The sequence below is a fragment of the Lolium rigidum genome, chromosome 1 (assembly GCF_022539505.1).
Source record: "Lolium rigidum isolate FL_2022 chromosome 1, APGP_CSIRO_Lrig_0.1, whole genome shotgun sequence".
NCBI classification, from domain to species: Eukaryota; Viridiplantae; Streptophyta; class Magnoliopsida; order Poales; family Poaceae; genus Lolium; species Lolium rigidum.
In genome coordinates, this window is record NC_061508.1 from 74,009,473 (window position 1) to 74,036,093 (window position 26,621).

At 45.3% G+C, this 26,621-nt stretch overlaps 1 long non-coding RNA gene across 1 annotated transcript; it reads right to left on the minus strand.

Moving 5' to 3' along the window:
- Positions 1-7,462: 7,462 nt before the first annotated feature.
- On the minus strand, positions 7,463-9,812 carry LOC124675764. Its single transcript, XR_006993407.1, has 4 exons — positions 9,770-9,812; positions 9,604-9,647; positions 7,910-7,974; positions 7,463-7,484 (listed from the first exon to the last, which is right to left on the minus strand). It is a non-coding gene; the product is annotated as an uncharacterized LOC124675764 (long non-coding RNA).
- Between the last annotated feature and the right edge of the window lie 16,809 nt (positions 9,813-26,621).

Genomic DNA, 26,621 nt, shown 5'->3' on the forward strand with positions numbered 1-26,621 from the left:
TTGGCAACTTTCACCGAGGCGGCACTTGATCTGGAATGTGCTCCTCCAGAGGCAACACCTGATTTGGCCAGTGTCCCTCTCAAAGATTTTCTGTCTGCTGACTTTTTCTTCTTTTTTGACCTTCTGGAAACCATAGGAGTATATTCTTCCATATCATCATCACCATTATCAGATAACCCAAGCAACAGGATTTGGGTGGCAGTTTGAGCGGTTGGTATAGCTTCATTTTTCCCCTGCATCTCATTGATCGAATGTCTAGCAATTTCTAAATCTTTGAGGTAATTAACTTTTTCGAAGGAAAGGAATCATGACTAATTCCCATTTCCGAGCTCTAGCAATAATGTCATCATCATCAAGAGCAGACAAAGGAATTGGAGGAGTTAAGAGTTGTACTCGACAGATTTTTCTTTTCGCGATGAGCCATGGCCTTGTCATCAATCCTGGTGGAGATGCTTCCTTGACCAGCCACCCTTGTGCTCCTTCTCCTGTCATCACCATCATTATGGATGGTCTGCTTGGTTCTTGAAGCTTCTGGGAGATTCTCCTGCGAGGCCAACTCTTCTTCTTGGGTGCTCTCCACTTCAGGCTGGGAACCACCCGCAGGGATAACCACTGCAGTATGTTCTTGCCTAACAGTTGGAACAGCAAGAGCAAGGATGCCCGTTCCTGATGGAATGAAAGGCATATCAGTAGCTTGACTTGATTCACCACTCTCACCACTACTTCCATAGTCCACCTGTTCATCAGGTAAATCATCATTTTCTGCAATGTTCTCCACAATGGGAGGCAAGATATGACTGAACTGTTTCTTCAAATGGAAAGATTTGTCACTGTTAGAGGAAGTAAGCCCACTGATAAATTTCTGGAAGGAAGGGTCCTTTCTTTGTGCAAGAAGCTCCTCATCACAGTCAATTTGTCCCCTGTTTATCTGACTAAGAGCCTGATCAGCAGCCACCTCACCTTGGGACTCAGACAAACCAGTTTGAATTCTTGCTTCATCAAGACAGGGAGAAGGGGAGGAGCTATCTTCAACAACTTTGTTCTTACCTTTTTCTGTCTGTGAAAACTGCTTTTTATGTGTGTTATTGTAAGTGATTTGTCTCTGGGCACCAGAAGATGATCCCAAACTAACAACTGGGGGAGCAGACTGTGAACCAGCTTCAGAATCATTGTCACCAGTTCTCTGCCTTTTTGGTGTTCCCTGTCCATTGCCATTTCCATCAATGTGTTCAGCAGCACCAGTCCTAGCAGCGAAGGAGGACTTGGTTCAAAGAGTTCTCTGGTGTATTGTAATTCATAGAAGCCTTTTTTAATTTCAGCCAGTCTTGTATTAGGTATCAAGGAAAGATCCTGACATCCAATCTTTACCCTGACGTAAGCAAAGTTTCTCAGACAGTTCTTGTCAATAGCCAGAGGCTTCCCAGCAAGACTAGCAGCATAGAAAACAGTTGATTTACTTCTGAATTTCATAGGGATCCCTTTGATTCTGAACCATGCTTCTTCCATTACCTTAACAGGTTCGATATCACCTGTCAATTTTTCAAGGTTGATGATGGCACCAGGAACAGTTTTCATGAATAACTTACCAAAATGAGCAAGCTCCTCGATGGCTTTGGCAGAAGGAAATCTAGTTCTGAATTCTGTGGGAGAGACAACCTTTGCAAAGAACCTCCAGTTAATCTTCATGGAGTCAGCCCAAACATCAAATTCGTGTTCAATGTCTCTGCAGCTAACATCACCCTTTTCCACAGTAATATGAGCATAATTCATTTGATCTAAAGGAGGTGACTCAAGCTCAGCAGCAGGAATTGAATAAAAGCCAGAACCAAATTCCTCACTCCCATAGTATGGAGCAACATACTCCCAAGGTTCACGATCTTGACAGACTTGCACAAGATGATTCGAACCACAACAAGCACAAGCTAAGCGAACAGACTTAGCAACAGTATTTTGTCTGTTTGAGGCACCAGCAGTAGCCATCACCAGTGGAAGTACAAAGGACCCCACTGGATCCGGAACAGAAGACAGAGTAGCAGACCTAGCAGGGAATCCTAATACTCGGGGCAAGACCATAATGAACAGGCTGGTTGCTGACTACGGTATCAACACGATCGGACCGAGGAATAATAGAGGTGTTTCGACTTACATCGGGGATCCGCTTCGTGCGTAAGGATTGGCGTTGGAGGATCCCGGCAACATCTCGGATCGATGCGTCCATCCTGTCTCTTGTGCGAGCTTCGTCCTCAATGCGCTGTTTCTCCTCAAGGGCTCGTTCACGGGCCAGACGCTCCGTATTACGAGCAGCTTCTCGACGACGTTCGTCATCCAATCGACGACGATTTTCTCCCCGTCTTCGCTCTTCTTCACGGAGACGTTCTTGATCTGCTAGCCGGCGATCTTCTTCGCGGCGGCGTTCATCTTCCCAGCGCCGGTTGTCTTCACGGCGGCGTTCTTCTTCCCACCGACGCTGCTCATCACGACGATCCGCTTCAGATCCGACGCGCGGACGGTATCCAAAGTATCAGCGCGGCGGGGATCGACCACGAACAGGAGATCTTCAGGGCGGGGATCTGCGAGGACCGCCAAACCTTCGATCCATGCTAGGAGCTGTAGATGCGACGGTGGCGATGGATCTACGATCTCCCGATCTCACTCCTTGCCAAATTTGAGGTGGATCTGTTGGACGGAAAACCCGAGATTTGGGATTGGGGCTAGGGTTTGAGACGAAGACAACCCTCGCGTAGGTAGCCGATCTAGGGTTGATGTGAATGGGGGAAATGGGGAAGAGAGGAGGCCGATCCAGATTGTCACCAGAGTTAATCGCATCGCCATGAACAGTGTTGGGCTGAGGCCCAGAACCAGGATCCGCCATTGTTTCAACCGGGCTAAGTCGGCCCCCCGTGCGGATCACAGGACACACATGCGCAAAGGGCGGTGCGGCCTGTCGATCACGCACCGAAATCGAGCTCATCTCCGGCCCGGCACGGAGTTTGAATCCCTCAATCGTGATGCTGGCGCCAAATTCCAACCCCTGGAATTGATCTGCCCGCCAGGATTGAATCCTTTCTCCATCGAGCTTCGTAAACCAAATCCGATCCGATCCCGTGTGGATATAACCTCGATGGCGAATCAACAGACCCTCGCGGGAGACAGCAGAGAGGATCGCTTCTCGTCTGATTCGAGAAGGGGAGGGCGGCGATAATGGTGAGGCGGTGGCGGCGGCGGTCGGCACGGTCGGCTCGGGAGCGCCATGCGAAGCGGGAGCCATCTTTCTCAAATAGCTCATGCCCTTCTCCCTAAAGTTGCTACACCTTTCTCTGACGACTGCCTATGGTTCTTATCTACCTAAGGGTCTGAGTCTTGGCACTAATGGGGCTACGTTGAACCAGACGCAAACATCTGGATATACACTCGATCGTGTACTCTGAAATGGACGACAAAGTTTACGACAATTACTTCATTTTGGAGAAACATGAACAAATTACATAGCCCATAGCCTCCTGAAATGGACGATTTGTCCTGACACACCCACAGCCTCCTGATATGACTATAAGAGAACTTATGCTGACAGCCTGACACTGGAACTCGTAAAGTCATAATCGCAAACAAAATAGGGAAGAACAATACAAATTAAAAAAAGTAAAAATAGCGGAAGAGAAAGAGATACTGATCAGTTTTGCATTTTCATTCGATATTTGACTATTTCGCTGTGTTCAGCTAGGATCCAGATGATGGTTGTGAGCTCACCGCCGCAGCTGAGCTGCTTGGCATGTGAATCCCTGCTGCAGCGGACGGACGCGAAGATGAGCAAACGGACCCATGACTTGAGGATGAAGCACTCCAACACATATCTCAGTTTGAAGACATGCTCCTTCCCTCTTTCCATTGTCCAAGGACACAAAAGCTTCTCAATTTTCTGATACTCAGATAATTCTGCATAATTCTGGAGTGCGGGGACCAAAATTAGAAGTCTTTTCTCGGTTTCTTCTTCCATCCCAACTTCTTGGACCATTGTGTTCCAGCCTTGGTGCAAATGCAGTGGAAGACATAGCCTCTCCAGCACCTCGGCGTATACAATAGCTTCCTGGAGCATAGTATGCAAATCCGAGTTAGGGTGTGTTTGGTTCAGCTGTGAACTGTGAAAACGCTGTTGGATCATAGTAGTCTTCTTGCGCCGCAGCTCTCTGGCTAGCTTCTCCTCTCGTTGGCTGGAGCCATCATACTTGACTTTGCACCATTCCTTCTTCAAATCATCGCGGATATTTTCATACAGGCTGTGGAGTTTAAGGCCTGGTAGCATTTCCGGGCGTTCGGCGACGAGGAACATCATGTAATCTGATAGCGCCTTGATCTTCCGGCAAATGTCCGGAAATTTTTTAGTTTCGGGCCAGCACAAGAGGAATACATCCGTGGCAATGTGCCACGTGATGATGAGCTCATCGAATTCAGGACCAAAGCGCCTTGCGTCGCCGAACGTCCTTCGTCTATCGTATGCTATCACTTGGACTGCGGCCATGGCCTCCTCCTTGGGCTCGGGTTCACCTTCGGCCTTAGGGATGGGAAGTTGCTTGACTTGCTTCAATATGTCTCTGCACAACTCTTCCAACAATGACCTGACCCCGGAGTTGCCTTCCCATCCAATCTTCTTCATCGGTGTGCCACCAGTGCACTGGCGCAGCAGGTTTTGCTGCCCGACAGTGCGCGACCACGCCCTGTGGCCGCTTGGCTCCTTGGGACGGAGACCTAGCGACGGTCGGGGATCAATGGAGAAGATGAAGCGACGGAGCCTATACCATCTCCCACGCCGGCAGCAGAGTGTCTCCTTGAGCAGGTCGCATTCTGTGCCTTGCAAGAATGCGTATGTCCAGGTCGACCCCAGTGCTCTCAGGAGCCATCTCACATCCAGCAGCCAGGTACCAATCAGCAGCATGTAAGTAATCTTGACATCTACTCCGTTCTGGCCAGCTTTACCGTGGCAGAGAAACAGCAGGAACGCCGCGGCGATGAGGGGCGGCGAGGCGAGACGGAGGATGTAGCCAGGCCATGTGTAGATCGCTGTTGCCTTTGTGTACATGATGTCGTACATGAGCGAGAGCTCCATCTCGACCACCTTCACAACATCATGCCAATATGGATAGGGGGATGTCTCCTTCTCCTTGGTCTGGACTGTATAATCAGCAAAGGCGCCCATGGTGATGCCGAGCAGGCCGTGAGCATCAAGCAGGACGTCATCATTATCCCGCCGCTCTATCTCAGTGTTGAAGCGCCTTGCCTTCTTCTTCTCGTTTGACTTCCGGATTCGGTCGAAACCTGCTTGCCAAAGTGTCCATGCCCTCTCCACATACTTACAGAAACCGAGGAAGAACATGATGAGGAACGCCGAGCCCAGAACCCAGTCGCCGTTGAAGAACTTCTGCTTGTAAGCGCCGTAGAAGGCTCCACCGAGATCCAGGCTGATGTCCAGCACTTGGCGCCCAGACAGCACGTTGTCCTCCAGCGAATAGGCGCTGATGTTGTCGGGGAGGCCGAGGTGCAGCAGGAGGAACGGTACCCAGAACGCGAACGGCAGCCGGTCGCCGGACGGGCCGTCGAGGAACAGCTTGCCCAGCGCGGCTTTGGGAGCCTTGTCCGTCACCTGGTACGCGAACCACACCAGGTTCGTCCGCCAGCTGGAGCCTTCGCGCCGCCGAATGCCGGCCAACAGGGCGAGGCAGAGGTGCGCGGCGAAGCTCGAGAGCACCAAAATCCGGGTCAGCCATGAGTTTAGCAGGTCCTGGATCTCCTTGTCCAGCCAAATTCCACCCATGTATACCTCCTGTTTTTCATTGAAATCGAGACATACACGGACATAGTTTAGGCGCGCAGTTATCTAATAGTGCCGCACACTGCATGCTAGAGAGATTACCTATGATAACGTTGCCGCCGGGCCTTACGTCGATTGATTGATGAACTGGAGTATTCAGGAGTACGACTGGTAAACCGAGTTCTACTTAGGACAGTGTGTATGCCATGAGACTATGTGAGAGTGGTTGAGCAGCTAACTAACCGACAATATTCGAATAATAATATTGGCCTACACCAATGAGGCCTACAACTGCTCTAATATATCAATTTCAGAGATGCTTCAGATCGACAACCTTAATTACAACCCTGACTCTCCTTGTGTCTCGTAGCACCCATGTTATACATCACACACGTTGTCTGCCTCAGACGACACCACATCTTTTGTCTTACCTATTGTTCAATATCGACCAGCATTTTAACGAATGAAATGGGCCATCGCCGTTTCCTTCCAACAGATCACAATTTCTGGAAAAAAAAATGCAATTTATTGGTGATAAGAGTGATACTAATACTGAACCGCAACACTTTAAGAGTCACGAGTTGGAAGCGTACCTAGAAGCGGTCAGAAATATTAAACCAGAAAAACCACCAGCTGCCACAGCAGGTACATCAGAGAAGAATACTGAAGATGCAGCAGCAGTAGTAGCAGGTATCAAAAGAAAAAAGAGAGAAGATTAACCGAGTCTAGCAGATACCAAAAGGAAGAAGGGAGGTGAAATAGCAGCAGGTGCCAAGAGGAAAAAAATTGAAAATGATATACCGAGAATATTTTATAAGCGCAATGCCACTCTTTGGGACTTGCCGTATTGGGCTGGTAAGAAGCTTCGGCATAATATTGATATCTTGCACATGGAGAAAAAATATATGTGACAACATTGTCGGCACATTACTCAACATTCTATCCAAGACAAAAGATAGCTCAAATGCTAGGATTGATTGTGCAACATTGAATGTTAACAGGCACTTGCAACTGGATCGTAATGACAAAGTGAACAAAGGCAAGGCGAACATTATAAATTTCGAGGCGCGAATTCACATTGCCGATGCCGAGATTATTTTGTGAGTACCTTCGAGGTGTGATGTTCCCGCTCGGATTTGCTTCCAACATTGCAAATTTTCTCAGTGCTGAAGGAAACAAGCTCCAAGGATTGAAAACTCACGATTGTCACATCCTGCTGCAAAGGCTTTTAGCTATTGACATTAAATATTTAGTGAAGCCAAATATGTATAACATGATTGTAGAGTTGGGAAGGTTCTTTAGGGGAATATGTAGTAAAGCTCTAACCAGAGGTGTTGTAGAACGTCTTAAGGTGGACATAGCGGTAATCATGTGCAAGCTAGAGCTGATATATCCTCCAGCCTTCTTTAATGTGATGCTGCATTTGGTTGTTCTTCTACTTGATGAGGCACTTTTAAGAGGTCCGGATGGATGTACCCTATAGAACGTCGACTGTGCACTTTCAAGAATACAGTTAGGAACAAAGCTAGACCGGAGGCTTGCATTGCAGTGGCGTATATTGCTGCTGAAGCATATACATTTGCCTCAAGATATATTCCTGATATTGAGACCAGATTCAACCGGGGTCGCAGAATTTTGGAAGTTGGAGGATCTATTTGCACACATATGGATGATCTCGGCTCTGGAATAATGTCATATTGTGAACTGCTCAACTAAGGTGTTCTTGGAAGTAATTACATCACCAGCTAGAGATACAAATAAGCATTGTATCATATTATACAGACAAAACATAAAAAAAGATCACTTAGATAGGTTAGCAAATGAGGGATGCACAATTTTATCAGCAAATCGAGTTTAGAGATAAAAATATATCATTGTGGCACACATAATTACTATATTTGAACAGTGGCACGATGGAAGGAAGGAGAACAGATGAATTCATTCAGCACCACCAAAATGCTCCATAAACCAGCTAAATTCTACAACATGATAGTAACTTTGCTTGATTCTCACAGTCAGCAGAATTATGAAAATACTGTAAAAAAATAACCATCGGACTCTTTTACCCTTTAAGAAATGTTTAATGTATATCCATTAGGAACTCACCTTTAATTCTGTTCATGAATCTTTGGTTTCACAGTATAAATCTTGGATCAAATCTTCAAGGATACCTATTGTCTAGAGCATCCCTAAGACCATGTACAATGTGTGTTCGATTCAAGGTAAATGTTGTCAGAATTTGGAATCGGGTTGAATTCCCTGCTATGTATTGAGACCATGTACAATGTGTGTTCGATTCAAGGTAAATGTTGTCAGAATTTGGAATCGGGTTGAATTCCCTGCTATGTATTGAGCCGCTTGTGCATGCAAAGTGAGGCCCGTTTTGTGCAGAAAGTTTAGCCTTTTCTTGTTTGTTTCCTCTAAAGTATGCATGTGATTGGTTGTTTCTTTCCTTGTGTGTCAAATAGAGCTGCTTTGAACCGAACCAATATTTTGCGTCGCTTTTTTTGTCTGACAACATGAATCGATGCTCTGCTATGTGTGGAACCGCATCATAGGCCTCATTGAACCGCTTTTTGCACACATAGTTCATGGTCTGAGCCGCTTGTGCATGTAAAGTGGGGCCGTTTTGTGCAGAAAGTTCAGCCTTTTCTTGTTTGTTTCCTCTAAAGTATGCATGTGATTGGCTGTTTCTTTCCTTGTGTGTCAGATAGAGCCGCTTTGAACCAAACCAATATTTTGCGTCGATTTTTTGTCTGACAGCATGAATCGATGCTCTGCTATGTGTGGAACCGCATCATAGGCCTCTTTGAACCGCTTTTTGCACACATAGTACATGGTCTAAACGGTTGTGTCGTTGGCCCAACTAAAAAAGCTTTAACGTGTGGTCTACGGAATTGGCTCCCGAAGAAGATAAATCAGCCTCTGACTTTGCTTCGTCAAACTGACTCGTCCTCTGAAAAAAAAAGGAAACTCGCAAGCTCCGTCCATGTCCAGCTCCCTCAGCGGCCAGCGCCATACTTGCGCGTGAGTACAGCTCGTCGACGGCGGCTCTTCCGCACCGGCGCCCCGTTGATCCAAAAGCACCTCCGTTGATTCGCCCACGCCTCCATGACTCCATCGACTCGTGCCACCATCCACACCATCGTCGCCGACGGCTAGCCGCTTGTGCCGCTGTGCGTGCTTCCGTCGCCGACAGGTAGTCGCTCGCGAACTGTAAAACTTAAAATCGAATTTCGCAAGAGAATCCGGCGAGATGGTCATACAAGCTGACGTGATCAATCCTTGCAATTCAGCTAGTACTATTCATACGCGCACACACAAAAGACAGGCTTGCATTTTCCGGCGATCTGAGTCATTTGCTACTACTACTCATTTGCTTGGTACCCACCACATGTTTGGAGCAGTGTTAAATAAGCGGATGCACGAAGCAGATGTCTCCATCAACTTGCTCGCATTTTCCGGTGATCTGAGTCATGTACTGGTTTACTGTTTTCTGACATAAAAGAGCATTAGATGCCGGGAGTAGCATATCGTAAACCTAGCAACAGACCATCATTAATGACTGAGGGCCTCAGCATGGTCTGCGTGAAACCAAACAGATTGTTTTTGCCGCTGTACCTCTGCCCCTGCATGCTGCATATCGACGTGAAATTAGGAGCTATTTAGGTTTGCATGCCATCATGAATGTGATCCAGAGAGGATTAGCCACTGTAGAACGAATCTCAAGATAACATCGGACGGTAGCCAGTAGGGGGGCAGTGCCACCGGGTCCGGGTGGCAACAAATCCACACTCTACCTAAATAGATCTTACACAAATTATCATGCTCCATTCAGATAAACCTGCACAAGAGGCATCAGTGGAATATTTTTTAGAAGCATGGAATTACTACACTCGGAAGAAATGATTTACATATTTCCAGTAAGAATCACTTCAAATTGTTTTTTCAAGATTCTTTTCTTACAGAATATAAGCTGACAATCTAAGTGTTGAAGCATACATGATACAGTACTTCTTGCACAAACCATTATAACCTGTAAGGCAATGCTTGCTCCATCATCGAGTGATTCACCCGCTAGTCCAACTGGCCTCTATAGTGCACAAGACAATAGTCATCGATGACATAGCTTGTAAGTTTTACAATAAAAACAGAGAAATATCCAGCAAAAAATGATTTGTATATTACTTGCTGCCAAATAGCCGAAAGTAAATAGGCACGTTGCTCAAAAGATTTTCAAATAAGCATACATGTTGGTACATCTGTAGGAGAGGAGTAATATTCTCAAAATATATTTCTACATACATACACTTTGATTTTCCTCCAATAACTTGTAGAACAATTTGTAGGAACTAATCACAAGTACGTGTTGAATATCTCAAAGTTCCAGCTTACATGGTCCTCTAGATAATCATCATCTGGGAATGTACATAGATGATATGAAACATAATATATAAAAAAAGACAGAAGGAACGGGAAGTGGTGCTCTTTACTCCATCGTAGAGGCATGGGGAAGAGAATAAGGGTGTGTTTGTAGCCCGGGGCTACTCAGATTTCCTATCTCATCTTAGCAATGCTGACCTTAGCTATGTTGAGGTGAGATTTTAGCATGTGTTTGGTAGGCTGGGGCTATTGAGATATGTTGAGCTAAGATATTGTTTGTTAGACCGTGTCTGTTGAGATGTGTTGAGCTGAGAGGTTGTTTGGTAAACTGCATCTGAGTTGTGACATACGTGACTCCATCAGTAGCTGTGACTCCCAGAGATACGTCTGCAGCATAAGGGCATCTCCAGCGGCGCGACGGAAAGGTCCGCCGTGACCGGAAATGCGTCTGGCACCACCTCCAGTGAGGCGACGCAAAGTGACCGGGTCGTCCGCGGAGACGCAAACCTGGCCCAAATATGCGTCTCGGATGCGTCTCTGGCGGACACTCGGCGGACGCGGAAAGTGTCCGCTCGCGTCTGGCGGACGTTTCGTCGGGCCCGCCTGCCAGCGACCCTGCGTCGATGCGTCTTCTCAAACGCGCCAGCGACTGGCGCCGCTTCGGCAGTCTGCGCCACGTTACTGGCGATGCCTCGGCTGCCGAGCGGCCGCCCACCTCCGCCAACCACGTTAATGGCGACGCCACGCGTCCCGCGGCCACCGCATGCCGCCGGCCTATATAAAGGGGGCGCGCGTTCTTCTTCCTCATTCACTCCTCCATAGAAACCCTAGCCGCCACAAAGCTCGACCGTAGCGCCGCCTAGGTGTTCCTGCGACGCAGCCAGGCCCGCGAGGAAGTCCATGGCCGGTCCTGGTGGCCGGCGAGGCGGTCGAGGCCGCGGCCCTGGGCGCCCCCGTGGCCGGGGCAGGGGCCGCCGTGGTGGAGCAGCTACGGCCCCACGCTCGCTGTCGCCTGCGCCCTCCTCGTCCTCGCAGGACGAGCGCTACTTCGAGTTCCTCCTCCGCATCGACGACGACCCACTCGCCATCAAGCGGCTCCCGGACAAGTTCGCCGAGTTCGTCGACGGCATCGAGCCGGTGCAGTTGCAACTACGGGAGGCCAGCTGCGGTGACCCAGCATACCACTGCATGTTGTAGTATACAAGTCGTTGATATGATCTTTGTGAAGGGACTTCCTCACAAATTGCCATATCCCTCAGAGTGGTACAACAGAAACATTGCAGGTCATAACACTCCATACTTTATTACAAACATTGTCTTACAAGTTGGTATCCTCACGAGTCCTATGAGAACACCCTAAGAGACTACTAAAGTACCATTACAACTTATACTAAAGATGAAAAGAGCTCAACAACTTATTTAGGTAAGTTCTACGTTGCTCGGCTCTATGATACTAAGGTATGTCACTACTCCTCCACCTCCGTGTCATCAGGTCCGTAGACTATCCCATAGTCTACGCCTTCCACTCCGCCGGTAAGATCAGGTTCTTCGTAGACCAGCTCGTAGCTTCCTTCTGGTGCTCCATCGTTGATAGCCTCCACTTCGGGATCACAGTCTAGCAAGGGTGTCGAAAGAAAGTGAGTACAGAGGTACTCAGCAAGTTCTAAAATAATAAAAGGTGTTTGATGCACTAGCTACGACCATTGATCAGGAAATCGCAGGTCAATGCATGTTTTGCAAACATTTCTTCAAAAGGTTGCTTTTATTATGAAAACTATGCCCGTCAGTCTTCACGGAGTTGACCGGAACTTCGTGGAGTTCCTTTCCTGCCGCGTTCGCAGTTCCTTCCCGGAACAAGGAGTGACAGCCACAATTTGATACACTCTGCGAGAGGTGCGTTACTTTTCCCACAAGAGATCTCACCCTTTTTGCCATCCGCAGGGACTTGCCCCCGTTCACACTTCCTTTGGTGTGAGGCCAGGTATAAAGATCCAAGCCCACACCGCCTTCTCCGCGATCGCAAACCCACCCTTTTGTCCACCCGCACACCTCCAATAGACTTCCCCGATAATACGGCTTTACTCATGGTGTACTTTGGACAATCCTTCATAGATCGGAAGAGATTAACATCACCAATGGATGGGGATTTAAAAGGATTTCCCAACCTATTGCGGCGGTGCCTCCAAGCACCCCACCGTCTCCCCGATCCGTTGGCGTGCAGAAGGGAAAAGATACAGCTGGCTTTTCCAGAGCCATTATAGATCTCATGGTCAACGCGGTTTGTACGGCGCTAGAATCACTGGACGGCATTGGTAATTTAATCCTAGGGTGATATAACCCATTGCAATGGAACCTCCACCATATCAACACATACCATGGTTCCATTGCCAGCCACATAGTCATATTCATAGTTGGAAATTAACATTTCATTTGCGATGCGGGAATGATAAGTATATAGCTTTGCATTAAAAGTAGTAGAAGATAATCAAGTTGACATGAGCAAGGGTGAACTTGCACGTGGACTGCGAGATAGTGCGAGTTCAATGCGGTTGATGGAACCTGGACCTCGGGTTACGTAAGAAGCATCATTGTCCGGTAAGGACAATGTTATAAAAATCCAAATAATGCAATCATGGATGTATTATTTTATGTTGAATCCCTTTACCCCATTGAATTATTACAATTTAGGGTTGTATTTAAGATTTATGTCTTTGACGGTAATTTACAATTGATTTAAAAGTATTAATCATTGTAATTCACACAAAGTACAACAATTCAAAGTAACATGAGTTTACTTGGTAATTACCTTAGTCATTCCAAAATAATTTGAAATTATAGAGTTACCTCTATAGTTTTTGGAATAAAAGGGAATATAGTAGTTTTCTGGAAAAATTCTCTGGTTCAAAAGAGATGACTTGGAATAATAGAATTCTCATTTTGAAATGTTTGAAAATAAGTTTTTGAACTTATTTGAGATTTTTCCTTGAATTTTAAATACAAGGAAATAATAATTGAAAATTCTAATTGATTATTTAAATTCTGAAAATTCATGATTTTGAATTTGTTTCATAGATTCCATTTTATATTTTATTACGAGTTAAGATTTATTTTTCATTCATAAATCCAATTTTTATTGGATTTTTAGAGTTGTTTATGATTTATTAAAATTTGGTAAAGTTTTGATCTTTTATTAATTAGAAAAAGACCAAAATACCCCTTGGACTCATATTGGGCCCAGCCCAATAGACTAACCCGAGGGACGGCCCAAATAGGTCGGCCCCCTTTTTGGGTTTGGTGGCGCCGAAGCGGCCCACCACTCTCACTCTCACTCGGCCCTCTTCTCACTCGTCTAACCCTAATCTCTGGCGACCCTGAGGCGATGGCGTCGCCGCCATGGCCGCCGCCCTCGCTCCGGCTATCACCGGCCTCCCCCGCCGTGGCCGGCTACCGATCTAGAACCGCCTCGAGCCAGATCTATCGATCTGTCCGAGCCGTTTCTCTCCTCTCGTCCTCTCCTGGCGAATCGCCTCGGTCTGGATCTCCTGGAGAATCGCCATGGGCGATCTGGTGATTCTCCGACGAGCTCTCGCCTTCGTCGTCGACGTGTGCGTCTCCGAGACCGACCTGGCGCGGGTGCTGCTTGCAGCGCCCGTGCGCGTCGTCTCCATCTGTGTCTGCTTGTGGTGGTGTTCGTCGGCGTAACGCCGGCGACTTCCACTGGCTTTGCAGCATGCTATGGCCGCGCGGGCACTCGCCTCGCCATGCCATAGCTTCGCCTCCGAGCGCGGGTAAGGTCCTCTGCTCCTCCTCCTTCTCTTCGTGCGCCTCCCTTGCCACTCGTTCTTCTTCCTCCTCATGATCTGTTGCTCTTTGGTGGTCTTGTGTTCATCTAGAGTCATACTCTCGCTGCGCAATCTTATCGTGCTTCGGTTTCATCGCAAGCTCATGGTCGGATTACCGATTCTTGGTACTCGGCACATGTCGATTTGCTTGCTATCTATGCTCGTGCTTACTTCTCTGCTTGCTCCTAGCATGCTCGTACTTGCCATGCTCTACTGTGCTTGCTCAAAAGCTATCTATTCCATGCTATGCTTGGTTATGACTTGCTTATGCTTACTTGGACTATCATGCTTGCTTGTCTAGGTGTACTTGTGATGCATCCGTGACACTTGTGTGTGTGCCGAGTGCACTGTGATATGATTCGAGTACTAATTCTGCAACCTAATGATCCATTGGATCATTTCTTGCTTGTTGGCAAAACTCTCGTGTAGCTTGGCTTGCTATGATTGATCAATTTGATCAATTGTTTGTCGATGATTGCTTAACAGAGTATCGTTGTTGTCATGCTTAGCATGGATCCGTGATAAATTCATGCTTAGATTACTTAATTATGATGAACTGCTTATGCGGTGATGATTTAAATGTCTTGCTTGTATATGAGTTTGCTTGTTCATGATTCTTTTACAAGCAATTAAACTGCGAATCCATTTCCGGATAGTGATGTGGTTTATTTGGCTTGCTCTTATTTGGTGCTAAGTGTGATGTGACCTCGGTAGCCTTGCTATCGGCCGGTTGCTCACCTAGTGGTTGGATCTTGTTGGCTACTCAACTTTGCTTGCATATTAGGGAATCATAGTAAGTATGAATGCCAATATGCTTGCACTGTGAAGAAATCTAGGGTTTCGATGGTTATGTGCCTAGGATTTTCTCGTGTAGTCTATACTAGCTGCTATGTATTGCAATACATCTATCGGTGCTATCCGTGCATCGGATCTTGCTTCGTGCACAAGATCCGTATCTGGATGGTTTCTGTTTTAGTAGCTTTTGGTGGCGATAATCCTTGGTGAAAACCAAGTGATGATCTACCCATATGAGCATCTGCTCATTCCATGCTTATGCATATGATGGATTAGATCCATTAGATCTCTTCCGGGAACTAGGTATACCTTGTTCCGGCTCCTAGAAAGTAATGCTTTGTTGATGCGGACTTGGGTTTGTTCACTGACCCTTCACCTCCCGAGCTTGGATGATCTTCTAGGTCACCATGATCTCCGGTGGCTTGAGGAGTTGTGTGTTGGTTCTGTTCTTGCTCAAGAACGGATGAACTCTGCTTGTTTTTGCTTCACCCTTACCCGGTGATCTTATCCGGTCGATCGGTCACTCGGTTCTAGGGTTTGTGCTCCTTTTATATGATCCCTACTTCTCTCTCGCATTGACACACAAGCCTGGCATGCTTGGTGACTATGCTCTTGCATGGCCTTCGTTGTTGCTGCCCGACACACTTGAGCTGTGTGCTCTCATATGCTTGAAACTTGAGCCCCCTGCAGTCTGCTCGGTTTGGTCTGCTGCTTGATCCTATCTTGTGCTGTCCCTGGTTTTGGACAAGCACAAGTGTCTTGTGACTTGGTTCCGTCCAAAGCTGAAGATTGTGTCACTTGCTAAGCTGTCTAAACTGAATCTTGAGCTAACACTTATATTCGGCCGGTGTTTGTGATTTGTTTTGCAGGTTTTGAAGTTGAATATGACCGAATATGTTCTTCAAGCATTTAGTTTAGGTTTTAGTTATAGGAGCAAATTGTAATCTTCATTTTCATTTCATGTTTATTATTTATCAATTCTTGTATCAAGAATATTGTAAAGACTATGTATTATGTGTTGATGATCAATAAAGCTCAAGTTTTTGTTTATGAGCTTTTGGATTTATGTAATGTTTAAATTCTGAATTACATATTGTATTTATGATTTACTTTGAAATTCAAAGTTGTTTAAATTATGAATTCCATTTATATTGTTCAATGTTTATAGTTTAATGTATTTACACTTGTCAAATGCAAACATTCCCCAAAGTAACAAGTTACAAAAGAGATCATGTCGAAATTTCCCTAACTCACATTGCCTAACCCTAGATGCAAAATGAGAGAGAACCTCGATCCCTCTTAGGTTTAGTTGCAATAAGGCGCGAAAATTTCCCCGTTTTGCAATGAAATGCACATCCCATTTCTAAATCTACCCTTCGTTGTTCCTAGGTTCGGGTTATTACAGCCTCCCCCTTAACAGAAACTTCGTCCCGAAGTTAAGATTGGTACCTGAACATCTCGGGGTAAGACTTCCTGAGTTCTTCTTCTGTCTCCCAAGTAGCTTCTCGCTCAGGATGATGTTGCCATTGCACTTTGCAGTATTTGATTGCTCTGTTTCTTAATTTCTTCCATTGTACTTCTAAGATCTTTTCAAGGCCTTTCCACATAAGTTAGGTCAGATTGCAATTCTATTTCTTCATATGTGATAGGATCATCCGGTGCCTTCAAACATTTTCCGAGTTGTGAAACATGAAATACATTATGAACTTGACTTAGTTGTGCCGGTAACTCCAACTCAAAAGTCTGTTCCTCGATTCGACTGATTATCTTAAATGGTCCAATATATCGAGGGCTTAACTTTCCTTTCACTCCGAACCTTTTAAGTCCTTTCATTGGGCTAACCTTCGGATAAACCATGTCTCCCACTTTCGGTTCCCAATCTCTTCTCTTTAAGTCGGCGTAACTCTTCGACGACTATGAGCTATCTTGAGTCTATCCCGGATCACCTCGATGACGTCTTGTCTTTCTTTGATGTAATCCGGTGTAAACTCCTTGTTTTCTCCGGTTTCAAACCAACAAATTGGTGATCTACACTTCCTTCCGTACAATGCTTCGTACGGTGCCATCTGAATACTACTCTGATAACTATTGTTATATGAGAACTCCGCTAAAGGTAAATGATCCTCCCATGAGCCTCCAAAGTTCGGAGCACAAGCTCTAAGCATGTCCTCAAGTATCCGATTGGTTCTTTCGGTTTGTCCTCCGGTTTGTGGATGATATGCTTGTATTGAAATCCAACTTGGATCCCAAAGATTCTTGTAGTTGTTTCCGGAATGCTGATGTGAAAATCGAACCTCTATACGAGACTATCTTCTTTGGTACTCCATGTTTACTCACAATTTCCTTCACATAAATATCCACAAGCTTTTCTGCGGTATCTTTTGTGTTTACGGCTATGAAATGAGCGCTCTTGGTAAGTCTATCCACTATTACCCATATCATATCCTTCCTCTTATTAGTCATTGGTAAACCGGTGACAAAATCCATTCCGATTTCATCCCATTTCCATTCCAGGTATCTCTAGTGGTTTGAGTAATCCCGCGGGACTACGATGTTCGCCTTCACTCGTTGACATGTATGACATTCCGAGACATATTGTGCTATTTCTCTTTTCATGTTGTTCCACCGAACATCTCCTTCAAATCCATATACATCTTGGTACTTCCTGGATGTATGGAATAAGGGGTTTCATGTGCTTCTTTTAATATGATTGACTTCACTCCTGGATCATCCGGTACACGGATCCTTTTACGGAAATATAATGAATCAAACTCCCCTAGATGGAATTCCGATGGTTTTCCTTCGCCAATCCTCTTGATTTCCTCTTGAATGAACAAATCATCCGCTTGTTTTCGGATAATCTCATATTTCAAGTCTGAGTACATCTCATCCATAATCCTCATGGTTGCTATACTTCCTTTGATATCACCTTGAATAAACAAGATCTGAGCATCTTCTAACTCCTTCCGAAGTTCCTTTGGAATCTCCCATTCCGTAGGTTGATTCTCCGTACTTTTCCTACTTAGGGCATCTGCTACTACATTAGCCTTGCACGGTGTATAGTTGATCTTAAGGTCGTAATCCTTAATCAACTCCAACCATCTCTTACTGTCTCATGTTTAATTCTTTACGGGTGAAGAAATACTTCAAACTTTTGTGATCGGTGTATAACTCACACTTGGATCCATATAGAAATTGTCTCCAACTCTTCAAAGCATACACAACTGCCGCTAACTCGAGATCATGTACTTGGGTAGTTGTGTTCATGTGGTTTCAAGCTGTCTTGATCCATAAGCTATTACCTTCCGATCTTGCATAAGAACACATCCAAGTCCATTCTTGGAAGCATCACAATACACCGTGTAATCCTTTCCGAGGTTCGAGGAACTGCTAACACCGGTGCTTGTGGTTAACTTATCCTTGAGTGTTTGGAAGCCGGCTTCACACTCATCAGTCCACACAAATGGAGTATTTTTCTTGAGTAACTTGGTCATTGGTCCTGCAATCTTCGAAAATCCCTCTATGAATCTCCGATAATAGCCTTGCCATACCAAGAAATCCTCGTATTTCCTTAGCATTTTTAGGTGATTTCCATTCCAATACGGACTGAACCTTGCTTGGATTCACCGCTATGCCTTCTTTGGTTATGACATGTCCAAGAAATTCAACACTATCTAACCAAAATTTGCACTTGCTGAACTTTGCATATAGCTGATGTTCTCTCAAGGTTTGCAGAACTATCTTCAAATGTTTGGCATGTTCTTCTTTATCTTTGGAATAGATTAAAATATCATCTATGAACACTATCACAAACTTGTCCAAGTACTTCATGAATATCTTGTTCATCAAATTCATGAAAATTGCTGGTGCATTGGTTAGTCCAAATGGTACAACCAAGTATTCATGGTGTCCATACCTTGATACGAATGCTGTTTTTGGTACATCTTCCTTCTTGATCTTGATTTGATGGTATCCTGACCTTAAATCTATCTTCGAGAAGACTCCTGCTCCTTGAACTTGATCAAAAAGATCTTGAATTCTAGGTAAAGGATACTTGTTCTTGATAGTTACATTGTTCAAATTTCTATAATCTCCACACATTCTCTTTCCTCCATCTCTTTTATCCACAAAAACAACTGGTGTACCCCATGGTGACACACTTTCTTGAATAAATCCCTTCTGTTCCAGTTCATCTATCTGAGCTTTCAGTTCCACTAACTCCTTTGGCCCCATCTTATATGGTGGTTGTGCTATTGGTGATGTGCCTGGAATCAGGTCGATTGTGAATTCTATCTCTCTATCGGGTGGCATTCCCGGTAGTTCCTTAGGAAATACATCCTTAAATTCATTCACTACGAGAATATCTTCAATTCTCACTTCCTTCGAGTCCGTTGAGTTCCAATCCAATCTCTAATTCACTGTACTTATCTCCTTGGAACACAATTCTACCTCCGATGGAGTCGCGAAGTGATACTGTTTTGTCTCCACAGTTAATCACCGCTCCATTTTCGGTCAACCAATCCATCCCTAAGATGACTGATATGTCCTTCATGGGTATGATTAATAGGTCCGCGAAATACACACAGTCACATATGGTTAGGACTTGTGCTTCTTTCACGTGGGTCACTAAGATCGTTCCCCCGCGGATAGGACAGGTTATAGGGGTTTCTAACTTAGAACATCTAAGCCCAAATTTTTCCACAAATTCCAATGCAAGAAATGATGTGGTTGCTCCGGTATCAAATAATACTTTGCCAGGATGAGTAAGAATGCTTAGCGTACCTAAGACTGTTTGATCCGACTCTTCCGCTTGTTCCAAAGATGTGCAATTCAGCTTTCCATAAGGCTTTCCCCTCTTATTGTTGTTGTTGTTGTAGTTGCGGTTGTTGTTATTGTTGTTGTTATTGTTGTTGTTGCCACCTCGTCCTCCAGAGCTCTGTCCACTCCAAGACGACTTGTTTGGACACTCCGGCTTAATGTGTCCTTCCTTCCCACAACCATAGCAAATGATTCTGGGTTTTCGACAATCCTTCTGCAAATGACCTCTCAGGCCACAATTGTTGCAGATGATCTGGTTAATTGGGTTCTGACTCTGACCTCCCCGATTGTATTGATTACCAGTGGTAGGTCGATATCGAGGTTTGAAACTCCGATCAGGTAGTGGTTTACTAATTGGGTACTTCCTTGGCTCTATACGAGCCCTCTTCCTCCTGTCCTCCTGGACTTGCCTGTAGTCATCCTCGAAAGTGATTGCCGAGTCAATCAGTTCCTGGAATTCGGCAGTTCTTGCCAACCTCAGTTGCATCTTCATGTATGGATTCATGCCTTTCATGAACCGCTTCTTCCGCTTTTCCTCTGTATCTACATCTTCAGGTGCATATCTGGATAACCTATTGAAATCCCGAACATACTGCATGATTGGTGCAGTATTCTGTCTCAGTTCTTCAAACTCCCTCTTCTTCAGCTCCACCACGCTGTCCGGAACATGAGCATCCCGAAACTTCTTCTTAAACTCCTCCCAGGTGAATACCTTATCTGGAGGGTGTACTGCTACAAGGTTCTCCCACCATGATGCTTGCTGGTCCCGACAACGGATAAGTGGTATATCCGATCTTCTCCTCATCGTTGCAACCAACGGTCTTCAATTTCCGTTCGGTATCCATAAGCCAATCTTCGGCGTCCATTGGTTCTGGAGCTGATGTGAATGGTAGTGGTCTTGCATTTTGGAAGTCCGATAGTGTTACTCCCTTGCCTTCATTACCCCTCTCATTGATGACATGGGTAAAGAAATCCTGCATATTCTTGCTCGACTTTCCTGGTAACGCCTTCTCGTCTTCCTCCATTGACCTCATATACTGTTGGAAGTCCGGGTGCAACATTGGGTGTGGTGGTGGTGGTGCGTTTTCTCGCTCTAGGCTGCTGCATCTGCCTCCTCTTTTTCTCTTTCTTCCCGCTCTCTGCCGAGCCTCTTCGGTTTCTACTAACGCCATTTCCCCCTAGTCCTGTAACAAAGAGCGATTACTCATAATTACACCATGCGAATGTTTTCCGAGCTCAACTCATTGCCCGAGTACTAGTCACACAATGAAATCAAGAAGCAAATCCAAAACAAACATTTATTATGTATATACACCGTATAATACATAACACACTCACAAACTTATATTACATGTGGTATATATAAACCACTTATTTGGCTCCAAGCCCAAGCCAACGGAAATTTAAAATACGTTCTATTACAATACCACCTAGATTACTTTATTCTTCCTTGGAGCTCTACTCCTCATCGTCTTCATTCGCCTCCGCGTACATCCCTGGGGTCCAACCAGTACAGCGACTAGTCTTCCGAACACCGTCCGGAACAAAGGTCCTTCCGGTAGGTATGTAATCTGAATCGGACGAAGTGCCGAGACGGAGATCTGTCATTCCAAAGTAACTAGATAAAGACTCATACATATCCCCGGTGGAATACGAGTGCCTCTTCTCCGGTCATCCATGGAGGATTCCTATTCACTTGACCCCTCATCTTCTTCTTCTTCTTTTTCTTGGTTCCGAACTCTCACCTACTTCGTATCTGCGATGGTTTAGATATGCCCATCTCCAAATCTAAAGAAATGGAATCAGTACCTTTCTCTTCCTGCTCGTAGTGTTGGTTAACATTTGGGTTAACCGCATCACTCTCATCTCCTGTATCACATGGAATTGGCTCCTCCTCATCACCGAAAGGTTCCCCGAAACGCCAACCCGTCGAGTTTTCAATCGGTGACTCCGAGCAATTTATGTTCCATGAGTGGTATCCCCCATATCCAGTATCATATGATGCTGACACATGTGGATAGTGCGGAACAAAATTAGGTGTAAGTGGGTCTCTTGTAGGTAGATTTCTCTTGAACCACTGGTCACTCAAATCTACATCACTTTGTCGGGTTAAAGAAAGGTGTAGTATGTTGTGGTTGTGCCCTCAAGTCATGCATCCGAGTTTGGACTTTATCAGGGTCCGTGAACTCAGCTAGCATGTGGTCAATCTCACCTCTCATCTTCATGTGTAAAAGATACATCGTGGTTAATAAAGACTTACAGCTATCCATGTGCTGTGCCGTTGCGGCTTCGGGACTTCGTGGGCTAACACCAAATGATTAAGAGTGGGATCCTCATCTTCCTCGGCATGAGGTATATGAGAAAACTCGAACATAGGAGTTCTATCGATTTGTGCTGCCTTATCTCAAGGATTGCCTTGAATAGGCCCATATGGTAGGTCTGTGGTGATAGTTTTGGCTTCTCCGTATGGCATTATACGGCTCATCGACAGTTTTTCCGGTAGTTGGACCGATACTCGCACTTGGCTAGGATTTCCCCATCATAGTAAGTATACTTGATAACGGTATCCGTGGATCGCAATGAAGTTCCTTCAGCATCCCACACAGGAGAGCTGTTATTGGTCCATCATAATCACCGAGCCAACCCTCAACTTTCCTCAGAGTCCTCTTGGGAAAAGTGTTCGCCATTATGGCTGTATACAAAAGCAGAATATTAGTAGTGATAACGCATCATAATAGCTATAATAAAGAATTATCGCACTAAAATATATGGTTTTGCTATTCTCAAGTGAATAACCACCATATTTCTAGAGAATCCTTTACTATTTCTACTAGGCTCCTACGGGTTTCTTCCCTATACTAGGTTTTTCCAACCTAAGGTCGCAACATTTGCTCCGTGGCCGACTGCGGTGACCCAGCATACCACTGCATGTTGTAGTATACAAGTCGTTGATATGATCTTTGTGAAGGGACTTCCTCACAAATTGCCATATCCCTCAGAGTGGTACAACAGAAACATTGCAGGTCATAACACTCCATACTTTATTACAAACATTGTCTTACAAGTTGGTATCCTCACGAGTCCTATGAGAACACCCTAAGAGACTACTAAAGTACCATTACAACTTATACTAAAGATGAAAAGAGCTCAACAACTTATTTAGGTAAGTTCTACGTTGCTCGGCTCTATGATACTAAGGTATGTCACTACTCCTCCACCTCCGTGTCATCGGGTCCGTGAGACTATCCCATAGTCTACGCCTTCCACTCCGCCGGTAAGATCGGGTTCTTCGTAGACCAGCTCGTAGCTTCCTTCTGGTGCTCCATCGTTGATAGCCTCCACTTCCGGATCACAGTCTAGCAAGGGTGTCGAAAGAAAGTGAGTACGAGAGGTACTCGAGCAAGTTCTAAAAGAATAAAAGGTGTTTGATGCACTAGCTACGACCATTGATCGGGAAATCGCAGGTCAATGCATGTTTTGCAAACATTTCTTCAAAAGGTTGCTTTTATTATGAAAACTATGCCCGTCGGTCTTCACAGGTTGACCAGAACTTCGTGGAGTTCCTTTCCTGCCGCGTTCGCAGTTCCCTTCCCGGAACAAGGAGTGACAGCCACAATTTGATACACTCTGCAGAGGTGCGTTACTTTTCCCACAAGAGATCTCACCCTTTTTGCCATCCGCGGGGGACTTGCCCCCGTTCACACTTCCTTTGGTGTGAGGCCAGGTATAAAGATCCAAGCCCACACCGCCTTCTCCGCGACCGCAAACCCACCCTTTTGTCCACCCGCACACCTCCGGTAGACTTCCCCCGATAATACGGCTTTACTCATGGTGTACTTTGGACAATCCTTCATAGATCGGAAGAGATTAACATCACCAATGGATGGGGATTTAAAAGGATTTCCCAACCTATTGCGGCGGTGCCTCCGGCACCCCACCGTCTCCCCGATCCGTTGGCGTGCGAAGGGAAAAGATACGAGCTGGCTTTTCCGAGCCATTATAGATCTCATGGTCAACGCGGTTTGTACGGTGCTAGAATCACTCGGACGGCATTGGTAATTTAATCCTAGGGTGATATAACCCATTGCAATGGAACCTCCACCATATCAACACATACCATGGTTCCATTGCCAGCCACATAGTCATATTCATAGTTGGAAATTAACATTTCATTTGCGATGCAGGAATGATAAGTATATAGCTTTGCATTAAAAGTAGTAGAAGATAATCAAGTTGACATGAGCAAGGGTGAACTTGCCTGTGGACTGCGAGATAGTGCGGTTCAATGCGGTTGATGGAACCTGGACCTCGGGTTCTCGTAAGAAGCATCATTGTCCGGTAAGGACAATGTTATAAAAATCCAAATAATGCAATCATGGATGTATTATTTTATGTTGAATCCCTTTACCCCATTGAATTATTACAATTTAGGGTTGTATTTAAGATTTATGTCTTTGACGGTAATTTACAATTGATTTAAAAGTATTAATCATTGTAATTCACACAAAGTACAACAATTCAAAGTAACATGAGTTTACTTGGTAATTACCTTAGTCATTCCAAAATAATTTGAAATTATAGAGTTACCTCTATAGTTTTTGGAATAAAAGGGAATATAGTAGTTTTCCGGAAAAATTCTCTGGTTCAAAAGAGATGACTTGGAATAATAGAATTCTCATTTTGAAATGTTTGAAAATAAGTTTTTGAACTTATTTGAGATTTTTCCTTGAATTTTAAATACAAGGAAATAATAATTGAAAATTCTAATTGATTATTTAAATTCTGAAAATTCATGATTTTGAATTTGTTTCATAGATTCCATTTTATATTTTATTCTGGTTAAGATTTATTTTTCATTCATAAATCCAATTTTTATTGGATTTTTAGAGTTGTTTATGATTTATTAAAATTTGGTAAAGTTTTGATCTTTTATTAATTAGAAAAAGACCAAAATACCCCTTGGACTCATATTGGGCCCAGCCCAATAGACTAACCTGGGGACGGCCCAAATAGGCTGGCCCCCTTTTTGGGTTTGGTGGCGCCGAAGCGGCCCACCACTCTCACTCTCACTCGGCCCTCTTCTCACTCGTCTAACCCTAATCTCTCGGCGACCACGAGGCGATGGCGTCGCCGCCATGGCCGCCGCCCCGCTCCGGCTATCACCGGCCTCCCCCGCCGTGGCCGGCTACCGATCTAGAACCGCCTCGAGCAGATCTATCGATGCTGTCCGAGCCGTTCTCTCCTCTCGTCCTCTCCCGGCGAATCGCCTCGGTCCGGATCTCTCGGAGAATCGCCATGGGCGATGCGGTGATTCTCCGACGAGCTCTCGCCTTCGTCGTCGACGTGTGCGTCTCTGAGACCGACCTGGCGCGGGTGCTGCTTGCGGCGCCTGTGCCGTCGTCTCCATACTTGTCTTCGTTGTGGTGGTGTTCGTCGGCGTAACGCCGGCGACTTCCCGGCTTTGCGGCTGCTATGGCCGCGCGGGCACTGCCTCGCCATGCCATAGCTTCTGCCTCCAGGCGCGGGTAAGGTCCTCTGCTCCTCCTCCTTCTCTTCTGTGCGCCTCCCTTGCCACTGTTCTTCTTCCTCCTCATGATCTGTTGCTCTTTGGTGGTCTTGTGTTCATCTAGAGTCATACTACTGCTGCGCACAATCTTCACGTAGCTTCGGTTTACTGCAAGCTCATGGTCGGATTACCGATTCTTGGTACCGGCACATGTCGATTTGCTTGCTATCTATGCTTGTGCTTACTTCTCTGCTGCTCCTAGCATGCTCCGTACTTGCCATGCTCTACTGTGCTTGCTCAAAAGCTATCTATTCCATGCTATGCTTGGTTATGACTTGCTTATGCTTACTGGACTATCATGCTTGCTTGTCTAGGTGTACTTGTGATGCATCTGTGACACTTGTGTGTGTGCCAGAGTGCCTGTGATATGATTCAGTACTAATTCTGCAACCTAATGATCCATTGGATCATTTCTTGCTTGTTGGCAAAACTCTCTGTGTAGCTTGGCTTGCTATGATTGATCAATTTGATCAATTGTTTGTCAGTGATTGCTTAACAGTATGCTGTTGTCATGCTTAGCATGGATCTGTGATAAATTCATGCTTAGATTACTTAATTATGATGAACTGCTTATGCAGTGATGATTTAAATGTCTTGCTTGTATATGAGTTTGCTGTTCATGATTCTTTTACAAGCAATTAAACTCTGAATCCATTTACGGATAGTGATGTGGTTTATTTGGCTTGCTCTTATTTGGTGCTAAGTGTGATGTGACCTCGGTAGCCTTGCTATCGATCAGGTTGCTCACCTAGTGGTTGGATCTTGTTGGCTACTCAACTTTGCTTGCATATTAGGGAATCATAGTAAGTATGAATGCCAATATGCTTGCACTGTGAAGAAATCTAGGGTTTCGATGGTTATGTGCCTAGGATTTTCCGTGTAGTCTATACTAGCTGCTATGTATTGCAATACATCTATCGGTGCTATTCGTGCATCGGATCTTGCTTCGTGCACAAGATCCGTATCCGGATGGTTTCTGTTTTAGTAGCTTTTGATCGGCGGTAATCCTTGGTGAAAACCAAGTGATGATCTACCCATATGAGCATCTGCTCATTCCATGCTTATGCATATGATGGATTAGATCCATTGGATCTCTTCCAGGGAACTAGGTATACCTTGTTCCGGCTCCTAGAAAGTAATGCTTTGTTGATGCGGACTTGGGTTTGTTCACAACCCTTCACCTCCCGAGCTTGGATGATCTTCTAGGTCACCATGATCTCGGGTGGCTTGAGGAGTTGTGTGTTGGTTCTGTTCTTGCTCAAGAACAGATGAACTCTGCTTGTTTTTGCTTCACCCTTACCTGGTGATCTTATCTGGTCGACTGGTCACTGGTTCTAGGGTTTGTGCTCCTTTTATATGATCCCTACTTCTCTCTCTGCATTGACACACAAGCCTGGCATGCTTGGTGACTATG